This window comes from Molossus molossus, unplaced genomic scaffold (genome assembly GCF_014108415.1).
Source record: "Molossus molossus isolate mMolMol1 unplaced genomic scaffold, mMolMol1.p scaffold_m16_p_1, whole genome shotgun sequence".
Taxonomy (NCBI): domain Eukaryota; kingdom Metazoa; phylum Chordata; class Mammalia; order Chiroptera; family Molossidae; genus Molossus; species Molossus molossus.
The window spans coordinates 128,277,674-128,291,529 of NW_023425344.1; the positions used below are offsets into that span (position 1 = coordinate 128,277,674).

Below are 13,856 nucleotides of genomic sequence, written 5' to 3' on the forward strand. Positions count from 1 at the left end.
AGCGATTGTTGATTGAGCATTGAGTCTCTTTCTGGTTGCTGGTGCTCTCGGCTTGTAACCTTCTGCTGGGGTTCCAGACTCTCTGTGATTAGCCCTCAGCTGAGCTACTCTTGTTTCCCTAGGTCATTCAGTCTCCAGCCCTGAACCCTTCACTAGTGTATGTCTACTCTGCACATCTGGTACTCACTGTCTTGTTCTGACTTTAGGTATTTGGCCTATTATTTTAGGTCCCAGTCGGTCTCCTTTCACTCTTCAACAGGTCCTGAGTGACTGGCTTCAGGAAAGAGTAGACATGGACAGAGGGAATATGTGGCTGTGAAGCATCCCAGGATGGGTGTGGGTTGCTTTAAAGTCTATGTTTGGGCACATGCTTGCCAGCACTTGTTTCAATAAAGAAGGTGTTGAAGGAGTCATCTCCCCCCTCAATGGTGTTGTCACTTGGCATCTGGCCATCAGGCTGGATGCTGTGTTCCAGGCAGTAGAGCTCCCAGCAGACACTGCTGAGCTGGACACCACCCTGGTCAATGTGGAGGAGATGCACTAATGTATGTTTGCTGCCTTGCTGCTGCTGAGCCAATGGCAGAGAAGTGGAGAGGTTGTTGCTCCTCATAGAGTGACTCTTAGGCAGCCCATGTGAGAGAATCTGCCAATAACTATGCTCATGGATACTACACTACGAGCACAGAGATTATTGACCTTGTCCTGGACCAAATTTGGAAACTGGCTGACCAATGCAGAAGACTCTAGGGATTCTTGGTTTTCCACAGCTTTGGTGGGGGAACTGGTTCTGAGTTTATCTCCATGTTGATGGATCATCTCTCTGTTGATTATGACAAGAAGTCCAAACTGGAATTCTCCATTTACCTAGCCCCCAGGTTTCCACAGCCATAGGTGAGTCCTGCAACTCTATCCTCACCACACATACCACCCTGAAGCACTCTGATTTTGCCTTTGTGGTTGACAACGAGGCCATCTACAACATCTGTCATAGGAACCTCAATATTAAGTGCCAAACCTACACTAACCTGAATAGAGTGATAGGTCAAATTGTGTCCTCCATCACTGCTTCCCTCAGGTTTGATGGAGCCCTTAGTGTTGATCTGACTGAATTCCAGAACAACCTCGTGCCCTATACCCACATCCACTTCCTTCTGGCTACATGTGCCCCTGTCATTTCTGCTGAGAAAGCCTACCATGAACAGCTTTCTGTGGCAGAGATCACAATGCATGCTTTGAGCCAGCCAACCAGATGGTGAAAATGTGATCCTCACCACTGTAAACACATGGCTTTCTGCCTGTTGTACTGAGGTGACATAATCCCCAAAGATGTCAATGCAGCCATTGCCACCATCAAGACCAAGCACAGCATCCAGTCTGTGGACTGGGGCCCCACTGGCTCCAAAGTTTGCATTAATTACCAGCTTCCCACTGTGGTACCTGGTGGAGACCTGGCCAAAGTACAGCAAATTGTGTGCATGCTGAATACCACAGCTATTGCTGAGGCCTGGGCTCACCTGGACCACAGCTTTGACCTGAGGTACGCCAAGCGTGCCTTTGTCCACCAGTCCAGGATGAGGGCATGGAGGAAGGAGAGTTTTCTGAGGCCCGAGAGGACATGGCTGCCCTTGAGAAGAATTATGAGGAGGTTGGTGTGGATTCTGTTGAAGGAGACAGTGAGGAAGAAGGAGAGGAATACTAAAGTTTAAATGTCACAATGGTGCTGCTTCTACAGGAAGCTTATTCTGTTTTAAACATTGAAAAGTTGTGTTCTGATCAGTTGATTTGTATGCAGCAGTGTATACTCTCATATACAATTACCAGCCCATGTTTTAAAACACAACGCTTTGTACAGACCCAACCTGTCCATTTTTCTGATGGGTTTGAATAAAGTATTCCCTGTCTTAAATGAAAAGTAATAAATAAATAAATAAATAAATAAATAAATAAATAAATAAATATGTATGCTAGAAGCCAGCTCAGCAGGATAGCTGGGGATGGCCTCTGGGTGATCCATGTATGGAAATCTCTCAGTGGGAGACTAAACACAGTCAGCTTTGACTTTCTGGAGTTGGTTTATCATCACAGCAGCCATTTTGCTGGCTCATTGAGTGATGCAAATTAAATAGAAAGGGTAAAAAGAAACTGTAAAAATCTTTTCTACCTCACATTCTTATCCAGGGTATAAAAATAATACTTCTTTAATAAAAATATTCACAACTAAATAAATGTTTTTATTCCATCTTCATTGCTTTCCACAAAAGGTCTCCATGTACTTCCTGAATGTGACTATGGCACTAGAAATAGAAAGAGATACCCTTAAGGAGACATCAACAGAACTTGACTAGTGATAGGATTTGAGGAGAGGTGGAGACTGGGATGTTAGTGATTAAATGGTCTCCATCTTCAGGTCTGAAAAACAGTAGTATCAGTAATATAAATGGTAAAAAAATTCAGTAGGTTCCATTTCAGACATCTAGAGATGCTTTCGAAATATACACACAACATTCTCTTGCTTTTGAAGCTGATTAAATTCAATGCTATAAAAATGGATTTGATCTCTTAGTCTTTTTAAAAAAAATTTTTTTCTTTATTGATTTTAGAGAGAGAGATAGAAACATCAATGAGAGAGAACATCAGTTAGCCACCTCCTGCATGCCCCCTACTGGGGATTGAACCCACAACCTGGGCTGTGCCCTGACCGGGAACTGTACTAGTGACCTCTTGGTGCATGGGTCCACGCTCAGCTACTGAGCCACACTGGCCGGGCTTAACCTCTTAGTCTTAAGGGAAGGAGGAAACTAGACTTAACTTGTCAAACTTGTTTCATAGCCATGTCAAGGATGGCAAATATGTTTGGTATCACATATCTATGATACATTGGTAGTGCCTTCTGTAGTACACTTGAGAAAACTTCTTGGGAAGGGGTGACGTCATAGACTGCCATGGGCTTCAGGAAAAAGTAGTGGCACAAGGCGCAAATGTGCCATCTTTAATCCACACACAGATGCGATCTCTTCTGCAAATAGGCTAACCATAGAAGAGTAGAGAGGGTATATATAAACATTTTTGTTAATTAAATTTTAAAAAGCATGCATATTTATTTTTCTTGAGCAGAATTATCAGAAGTAAATTTTAAAATCTAATTGTTATATAAGCCCAATGACAGTCTTTAAATTAATTTCTTTTTATTAAATAAACTCCAATGTATGTATTCTATATAGTCAATTTTAATAAATTCAGTGTTTACAGATTATAAAAAATTATTGCCATTTTTATGGATCTAAATAAACCTTTCTCTGTGGTTTGGCAAATCCCATATTCTGTTTTGCACAATAGGCCTTTTATGGAGACATGTACACACACTGAATTTGCATGTTATGATAGAACTGTGGTGCATAGTTTTCTCTTAAATAAATATTTGAAAAACACAAGAAAATAAATAATCCGTAGTCCTACCACAGATAATACTATCTATATTTCCATATGTTTTTTCAAACTTTTTTTGTATTTAGAAATATAAATGTTAAAAAGTTGAAATGATTTTCTATAGACAGTTTTTATCAGCTTGCCTGTGAAGGTAATTCTTGGGGAGGTGGATGACATTAACTTTAAAACCATAACCACATTTCCAAAGAAATTGATATTTTTATGACATAAATTGATATTTTAAATCATGAATTGGCACATTTTCTAAAAAGGACCAGATAGTAAATATTTTAGGCCTCCTTAGCAGACAGTCTCCGTCTCAACTGCTCAACTCCTCCATTATAGTGTGAAAGCAGCCAGAGACTGGGTAAATGAATGAGCATATCTGTGTTTCAATGAAACTTTATTTACAAAAACAGGCAATTGTACAGATGTGGTCTGCAAGCCATAGTTTGCCAACCCCTGTCTTAGTTGAAAATTCTGCTGTTCTGTGAATTTGTGGTTAAGAATTGGGAGCCAAGCTTTGCAGGGTTTACTTTATGAAGACTGGAGTTTGCAGGCTTGTGAATACCAGCCATAGGCTAGGGAAGGGAGTAAATATGCTTTCTGTGGCAAAGCAATTTGTAACTAAGCAAGGAAACTATGAATCAAACTGTTGTTTCAGTATATGTACGTAGAAAACCATGAAGTTAGGCTTCTGTTTGCTTCGGTTGGGCAGCTGGACCTCTGCCCTATATCTTTTCTTAATGTGCTTTCTTGAGAAATGCACTCTGACTCCCACAAAAGTACTCACATCTATATATACAAACTAATTTCACTCTATATTGATTTAGTCAGAGGCTCTATCCCGTATTAATTCTAGCATTACTTCACAATTCAGAAAACAAAGCTGAAGTTGGAAGGGGAAAAAAAAATCTTCTAAGAAATAGCTTTGTTCTTATGGAACCTACCCAACAGAGAATATTTTCCCAGATGTTAAGCTTACAATTGCTTTCCTTAGGTGAGCCTTTGTAGGGCAGCTATCACACATCATTGACTACCTTTAGAAAGGGTATATATAAAACACAAAGAGAATAAATCAAGTGTAATTTCCTAAATAATACTACTAAGTCATAGATAATTTACAATTATTTGTCAAGAAAACTTGTAAACTGACCACAGGGATAAAATATGTTTTATCATATTATTTTAGTGGTTGTCTACCTCCCTCTCAAAGGTGCTTTGAATTCAGAATCTTTATGGTGAAACAGAGGATGGAGGAAGTTACTTTCAGTGATGATGGGATCTTACATAGGTGCCCTCTTGCATAGGTACGTACACACATGCACACACACACACACACACACACACACACACACACAGCCTTCTGACCTCAAGAATATAAAAGTAGCTGCCTTGGTAAACATACCTCTGAGTCCAACAGTGGTTTTATGCTCTTTGTTTCTATCTCTTCTATTTATGTTAGAGAAACAATGGGAACTAGATGTCCACAGCTCTCTACCAATAAAAGAAGTGTGTTTGCTGGCAAGCCCAAGCAAATAACAGAGAGTTGGGGGGAAATGGATTTGACCTTAACAAATTAATATGCACAATAACTTTGCTGCACACATACACACATACACAGATAGAACAAATGCGGTTACAATTTTGGTTAGAAATACTTTTTTTACTTAAAGACCCCAGTTGTGTTCCTATCATAAACTTTTAGCATAATACCCATTTTTAAAAATGTGTAGAATGCTATACACACACATACTGCTTGGTAGATAGCTGAGAGGACAACCTCAGATTTATATTTCGACTCTTCTGTTTAATGAATGAAGAATCTAGAGTTTTGTTTTTTTGTTTGTTTTTGTTTTTTTATCCTCACCCGAGGACATTTTTCCATTTTTTGCACAGATAGAGTGGGAGGGAGAGAGAGGAAGAGAGAGAGAGAGGGAAACATCGATGTGAAAGGGACACATCGAGTGGCTGCCACCCGCACGACCAACCTGGGCCGGGGACAAACTGCAACCGAGGTACATGCCCTTAGCAGGAACCGAACCTGGGTCTCTCCGGACCGCAGGCCGACGCTCTAACCGCTGAGCCAAACTGGCCGGGGCAGAATCTAGAGTTTTGACGGTGACTTGCCCAGTGAGTGGATCTATGGGGCAAGCTTGGTTCTCTCGGTTCCTAGGACAATGATCTCCTCACCTAGTCACAGTACTTCTTCAGCTATGTGTCTTTCCTATTTTATTCCAGGTGGTGCATATTCATTAGGTGGTGCTTTGGAGTACATGTACCCCTTTTGTAGCTAGTCCATCAAGGGGTTCATAACTCACTCTGTGTCACCTTGAAGGCTAGAGCAGGAATGATGGATAGAAATATCATCCTAAGACACCATAACTTTCATAAAATATGATTTTCTGGGCATGCTCAGGTTCAATCTTGAGCTATTTTAACTTGAAAGATTCACAAATTATATTTTTTTAAATGTTCTTATTAAGTTTTTAGAGAGAGAGAGAGAGAGAGAAACAGATGTGAGAAACATCTACCTCCCTCCCAAAGGTGCCTCCTGCACACCCTCTGATGGGGGATTGAGCTGCCACCTGAGCATGTGCTCTGAGTGGGAATTGAACCGAGACCTCTCAGTTAATGGGATGACGCGCAATCCACTGAGCCACACCAGCCAGGCAAAAGATTCACACATTTTTTTTTTTTTTTATCCTCATCCAAGGACATCCTTTGATATGGTTTTCTACTTATTTTCTACTCTGGAAGCTCCCTTCCCCTGGAAGCTTTCAATCAGTGCCTGATACCATCTGTGAGGAGTGCCCTGCATTTCTGTAAAGATTCAGACCTAGACTGAATTGCGTCCACAAATAAATGGAGATGAGCGGATTGAGTGCCCACCACATGGCCACTGGTTTAGATGGAATCATTTTCACTTCACTCCCAGAAGCACATAATGAAAGACGCAGCTCATCTCAAAGCTAAGTTTGAATTGGATAATGGCATTGGGATGGCTGCTAAGAGATAATCATTGTTTACTAGAGTTCTGGTGCTCCTGGGTGCTGAAGAGCAAAGGGACAGAAGAGTCAATAATTGGTGAGATAAAAAAAAAAAGGCAATCCATCCAGGAAGGGATCTTGTGGAGCAGGTCAGAGATGGCTGACAGAAACCCCTAGGTGACAAAATGAACCAAGGTTCCCTTATCATGGTGTTATTTTTGCAGTCATGATATATGTAGGCCTTCTGGAAGTAGGGTCCATTCAAATAAAGAAAAGTAAATCAGTGAAAGAAGAGGCCAAATGGAGGCAAAGAACAGAAAGTATTTTAATGAAAACATGTTTTGGGTCAACTCCTAAACTATTATGATATGTTTCAGCTATTTTCAACTGTTTGGCCTTTGTTTCTGTGTTAACTAAATTCCATTTAGTTATTTCCCAAGAACAGCTAAGTATTGCACAGGAAATACTTGTTCCCTCATGGATTTGGTTGAATCCCCCATATATAGCTTCATGGAAAAACAGATTCTCAGTATTTGGGGGAAAAATTATAGTTTTATTTCTTTTTCTCATCACCATACCAATATTATTTGATCTTATTTGGTATAAAAATTTGGGAGCTATATATCATATGCCAGCACTACAGTGGGTATTGAACACAGAAATATGAATGATACCTTGTTTATTGTCCTTGGAATGTTGGCAGTGATCAAGAGGGTCTCTGGTCAGAGATAGCCTCTTGCCAGAGACAGTATTCTGCGTCCCAGTTCTTGTCTTTCTTGTAGAAATCAACTTTAACAATAAACAAGAAATAGCAGCGAAAGCTGGTGAGAATTTATTTGTAGGAAAGAAATACACTCAGATAGAACCTGAGTGGGCAACTCAGCCGAAACCAAACCAAGTGCCGTGAGCAGGCAGCTCATCTGGCTGAGATCGAACCTTGTGCCCCGATATTTCGCAGTTCGGGAGATTTATGGCCCTAAACAAGGAGCAAGTCACCCACTCCCTCATGTCTCAGAAAAAGGTATCTTTGAACTCTACGGCTCCTTCACCTGGGTGTCGTTAGACCACATCCTGGAGAGGCCCTGAGTCTTCTCCTCACAGAGGGCTCTGCTGCCTCTGTTGCTTATGTTTGGTTTGTCACAGCTGACACATATTCTAAGCCCGAGCTGCCTGTCCCAGCTCATATCTTTCTATCTGCCTACTCTAATGAGAAGGGTTACAGATATGAGGGAGACAGGACTTATAAACAGAGATCTTAAAGTTTGAGATGGCAAATGCTGTACTGAAGTGTAAATCAGACATTGTGTAAGTTATTGCCCAGTTCAGTAGTGTGGGCAAAGATTCACCTTTCTTTCTCAGGCTGCCTTCAGCACATTAACATTTACTTTCTTCTCTAACCACCAACCTCTGACTTGGGGACACTGAAACTGAACATCCATTCACACTGACACATTTTTGCCTCATCATTTTATTTTTCTGCTATAATGCCCTAATCATCAATTAAAAATGAAATAAAGTTGAGTTTAAACATGAAAGTGTTACTGACCTATAAGTACCTATGGAGTATAGAAGGGAGAGACAAAGAATTACACTGTAATGCCCTGGATTTAAGAGTTTTAATCTATTTCTTAAGATGGAATTTATCCTATAAGTGCATCTGAGTGCTAAAGAGAAATGTGTGGTAAGAAGTCAAAGCACCCTTTTCTTGTGTCAGATAATTAAGAAGAATGAGTTCTATAGATAAGACCAATATAAGAAAGAAGATATTTTTAAAACATGTGTTTGCTTAGGTACATTTTGATCAACTTGCCCAGCTGAGAGAAAAGACAACGGGGCAGCCTTGATTGCTCTCTTGCTTCACTCGTGCATTGGGGGTCACAGCTGTGATTAACTGTCTAGTCAGTTGCAGCTGCTGAGGGGCATATTTGGACTGGATTTGATAGGTTAAAATGAAATTACAGGGGAAAGATTAGTTGCCTTGGATGTACTCAACTTTGAAAATACAAGCTGTGACTATAAAGTAATAAACTTGATTCTAAAAACAAACATAACTAGAACTTTTACATGGAATTATGTCTTCAACTAATAAGTCAAGTATGCGCTGATTTCTCAAAAACAGTTTTGAAGTAGCCTCAGGGGATAAAAGCAATCTTGTTTAGAATCATTATTCTTTCCCCCCAAGTTTGCCAGAGCACCTCATGCAGCTCTCCTGTCCCACTTCATACTCTGAACGCGGGTGCGATCAGCTTGCCTCCCGGGCTGATAATCGGAAGAGGCTCCAAGTCCGGGCTCTTGCTCAGAGGATGTCCTTGTGATTCTCAAGGCCCCACCTCCTTGTCACGAGAAGAGCAGCCACAGCTGATTCCTCCTGTGAGTTCGGTGGCCTTGCACTTCTGGCAAGAGGCCTGGCACCTGTGTGGTGGATGGTAGCACTGTGCCCTCCAAGAGAGCCTCTGAGCTTATTACCAGAAAGTGCTAACGGCTGAAAATTTGGGGGGAAATTCTTATCCAAAACCCGTCTTTTGATCAAGGAGGGGCCCTTCACCTCAGAGGAAATCTTTCCTGTTTACGGACTTCTGGGGCTTTGAAAAGGCCTGGCAGGCTGTGTGAGCCAGGCTCCTTCGTTTTCACAAAAAGGGCCAAACAGGATGAGACCAGGATGGAAACTGCATATCATAGGAACTCAGAGGGAAGGAAGTAACAACATAAGAAGGAATTCTTGATTAAAAGTATAATTGGAAAGGTCTGTGCTGGATGCATAGGGGATAATGGCATTAAAACATGTCTAGTTTTTGTATGTGTTTATAATACTGAAGCTGTTAGCTGGCCTTTTCTTCAGTTATGTTTCCTTTGTCACATTATTCCCCACTTTGGAGAAATCTGGAATATTTTTTTTCTACACAAGAGACTGTGCTAAGTATATTTGGGAGAAAAGGCTATCAAACTTCATTCTTATATTATTATTATTATTTGCTATGTGAAATAGAACCTGGGAAAGACCTTATTATTTTTAGTAGAATTAATTATCCTAGAATTAATAATTAGGAGATTGAAAATAGGAGACATATGTAAAGGGTAAAGATACTATTCACTATGCTTTTTCTATACTCTGTTCTCCAAGAATGACTCAGATGTTTCTGAACCTTTTTAAAAAATGGTTAAAAAAATCAGGCATTACTATGAATAATTTTCCTTCAAAACTTTGTTTGTGAGTGGTGGTGGCTGTGGAAACCCCACTAGTGGAATGGGGAATCTCCACAGAGCCCCCTCTAATTCTTCAGTCCCCCTGCTGCAACTACCCAGCCTGCCTGTGCCCCTAAGCCACACCCTTCCACTATCACGACCCTACAGGGTGAGCATGATCATCTGTTTCCAGACAGAAGTCAGTGGTAACATGTTCTGTAATTGCAGTCCTGTGCCAACTAGAGAATAAATTGTCATTACCAGATGGCTTTGTGTTGCAGAAAATGTGCTAGGACAGAATTCTGCATCAGCCTCCATGACTGGCCCCAGCAGGTGATATTTATGGACTGTTTACAAGTTGCTCACATATGGCATTCTAAAGAGGTTTGTAACTTTTATACACTGTCATCCAGTTTATTTATTTTATGAAAACCCCACTCCAAGGGTCAGCCATGTTCTGCCTCCCTCCCTAACTTCAAGCAGAAGGAAAAATCCTGAGTGCAATCTCAGGACAGAGGAGCTAAGCAAACCCATCACGTGTCGTATTCCCCTGACATGCTGCTCGTCTTTTCCCAACTTCAGGGGCAACTCAAATGAGAAAGGGGTGGCATCTCTTTCCTGATTGAATGATGCAACATTCTCGTTCTTTTGTGTAAAAATGTCTGCCTGCTTTGGACTTGATTCAGCCCACATAGAGGAGAGAATGAGGTCAGGCCATGGACACTGCTGTGGGATGCCCTGGACTGAGTTGGCCCGACCAGCAAGTAGGAGGGAGCACTTCTGAAATCCTCTCCTGGTCCCATACAAAGCAAAGCGTTAGAGCTCCCACCTGAGGTGGTGACAATCTTGAACCTGAGATTAGTTCTTCCCGACACAGAGACACTTTGTTCTGGATATTGACATACTTCATGATCCTTCTTCCAGGTGGACATGTGAAGCGTGTAGGGATTTTATCACTGTTACAACAATGAAATCAGGAGGAAGGTGTTTTATTGTCTTTTCGAAAGTTATTTTAAAGAAGTGACATGATTTGGTCATTGGGAGCATTTCAATACCACAGGTTTGAAGGGAAATCTAGGCCTAAATGTCCCCATAGCAGCACAAAAGGCCAGGGGCAGGCTGCACAGAAACCTAGAGGACTGGGAAGGTTCTAGATGTCATGAAAGTCAAGCAGAGCCTGTCATCTTGATTTGGTAGGAAACAGGAGACAGCAGGAAGTTCAGAGCAGGAGCTTTTTGAAGTGATTTTTCTAAGTTACATAGGTGACTTTTTCCCTTTTCACTGATTCCCTTTAGGTCAATAGTGGGCATTTAATGACCCAGGGTTCACATGTGGAAAACTGGTGGGCCCAGTGAGTCCTCTAAATGTCTACAGCTGCTCTCAAGGCAACCAAGATCTCTCAGTGGTTCTCAAACAAGTACACCACACAGAATCAATTGTCTGAAGCAAATTTTAAAAAATACCTACACTGTTTACTGCTTCAGGTATCCCAAACTAAGATCCTGGGGATGGTGCTCAGACAAGGATCAGAGACGATTCTAGTGAGCAGAATGGACTGAGAGCCCCGTCTCAGCATCCAGGCCTCTGAGCCCCAGGCTGGAGTGCTGTGCCAGGGCTGCAGGGCTCATGGACCCCTGCTCAGGAGCTAGGGGACAGGAGGAAGGATGGTCGAGGGGCAGGGGGCACAAGCTTCTGTTTGCAGGGTTTGGGAGAGTGCAGCCTTGTCTCATCCTTTAAAAAAAGTATAGCATGGTCAACAGCTGTAATTCAGTTCAGGCAGACTCAGGGCCAGCCACTTCCTCTGTGTCCTTGGGCAATAAAACCTCATTAAGCCTCACTTCTTCCAACTACAAAGTGAACCTGAAAATAGCACCTTGTGGGGCTTTGGGAGTATGCATTGAGATTATGCAGGGAAAGTGCCTAGTCAAGTCCCTGGCACAGGTAAAAGCTCATGAAGAGTGGGCAGTAGCAGTAATAACAACAGTGGTGGTGGTGGGAATACTGATTAGTGGGAAAAATATGGAATTTACGTTTGGGCAACATTCCAGCCTAGGCCTATAATAACAGCGACAATTCATATGGCATCTGCTGTGTGCCTGGTGGTGTATATGTATATAATCTCTAATCCTTATGAGCACACTGCAAAATATTATTATCCCCACTTTACTAAAGAGGAAACAATATACAAAGGTTAAATAATCTGCCTAGGAACATGGAACTTGAAGAGGTAGAATGAGAGTTTGAAGCCAGGTTCTTCTGATGCCTAAGCCACCACACAGTCCTTATTATGCCCAGCCAGATACTCAATTATGGGATCTTGTGTTCCCGACCAGGGAAATGGAGATCCCAGAGCTCCTGTCTGCATAACTGGAACTATTGTGGTTATTTCCTGGAGAGTAAATGAAAAGCACTTGGAATCTTGGAGATTCAGGCACTGTGTAGGTTAGAGTATTAAAATGGGCCCTTCAACGCTGAGGTTGAAAATTCATGAGGCATTTCTCAGGGTAACGAGGGCCTGTGAAGAAATGACCAGGGCCTGCACAAAAAGGAGGGGGATGGCTGTGTGTGGGCAGGTCTTTCAGTTCCAGTGAAGCAGAGGCCTGCCTGCACCTCACGTTGCCCAGATGACAAGTCCCCGTTCACCCAGGGTAGAAAGAAACTGACGTGACTTTCACATGCTGCTCTTGGGACCTGTGCTGACAACAGGCTCTAAAGTTCCCTTTTACCAACTGAAAAAAATGTTAGACAATCCCAAGGTCTTGAAAACCTGCTTGACTGCATAAAAACATGTGTATTTTTATGATTGCCAAAGTGAGCAAGATAACTAAATTTTACCTGTGCAATACAGTTGATAAGTGAATTATTCACAGAAAAATGTGGTGCTCGTTTTCTGAGCATAATGTAATTCCTAGGAATTTTTTCTTAGATCAGTGTTCAAGAGTGTGACTTTCTATGGCCAAGAAGCGATATCCCATCTGACTGTAGGATCCCAGGAAATCACCAGAAATTGCACCTTTGTTTTTCCATCCCCTCCCTGTTCCCTCAGGGCCTGCATAATTTAAGACCGTTAATCCTACCGTTAAACCCATTAATGTTTGAAGGAAAAGCATGTTCCTTGGAACAAAATGTACTTTGACCACATTAGAGGTAAGGTAGGAAGTAAAATTTGTAGAGGTCCCAGCAATAATCCAGAATCCTTATTTATTTTTCATCTAGATCTAAAGAAACTGAGAAATTCATAGCAAGTGGTCTCTAGAAACATCTTTGGCAAAAACTGTTAACTCACAGGTTACAAATGAAATATTTACCTCTTTTTTTTTTTATCCTCATCCGAGGATATTTTTCCATTTTTTGTACAGATAGAATGGGAAGAAGAGAGAGGAAGGGAGAGAGAGAGAGAAACATCGACGTGAAGGGACACATCGAGTGGCTGCCACCCGCACGACCAACCAGGGCCGGGGACAAACTGCAACCGAGGTACACGCCCTTAGCGGGAACCGAACCTGGGTCTCTCCGGACCGCAGGCCGACGCTCTAACCGCTGAGCCATACCGGCCAGGGCTCTGCTTCTTTTAATAAGACACAGGCTGTGACTGGAATTAGATTTGCCATAAATTATATTCATCACTACAGACAACAGTGTTTGCTGTTTAATTCGTATTACAAATTGTGTAGTCCTCCAATTTGTGACTTATAACCAATTGATAGAGTATTTGAAGTTGTGCTGAATGATTTTCTGTTTAAATTGGATTATTAGGACTAAAATGGTAATCCTATCTGGGCTCTGATGGTCTAGTGCCTTCGAGGGGACTCAATGACTTGCCGAAACCAACCTTGTTGAGCAGCCCTTGGCCACTCAGCTGCCAAGTTGTCTGTTCCCTTCCCACCCCTTTACAAAAAGACATGGCTCTAGAGTAAGAACGCGCCCTCGTGCCACCCCCAAGGTAGTTATTGCTCCACATCAACCCTCCACAGCTCTCTTTTCTGCATCCAGGCCTACCTGGAGGGACCAAAAACATCTTTTCACCTCATTAATGAACAAGTTGGTTTTGAGATTTTCAGATGGTTCAAGGTTGGCTTGGATATAAGAAACAGTATTAAGATAAAAGGAGAGCCTTTTTTTTTTTTTTTTTCCATAATTCCACTTAAAAGGAAAAGGAGACTGAAGAGTTCCAGAACAATCAAACTAGACAGGTCAGTGAACCAGGAGGCAGCCTGCCTTCCTGTCTGGCTGTGGGTTCCTGTCCTCTTTGAAAGG

At 41.9% G+C, this 13,856-nt stretch overlaps 1 protein-coding gene and 1 pseudogene across 4 annotated transcripts in view; both read left to right on the forward strand.

The window, feature by feature from the left end:
• Positions 1–13,856, forward strand: part of NRP1 (neuropilin 1) — a 156,687-nt gene that overhangs the window by 19,871 nt on the left and 122,960 nt on the right. The gene's annotated exons all lie outside the window — the stretch shown is intronic.
• On the forward strand, positions 787–1,699 carry LOC118620185 (annotated as a pseudogene).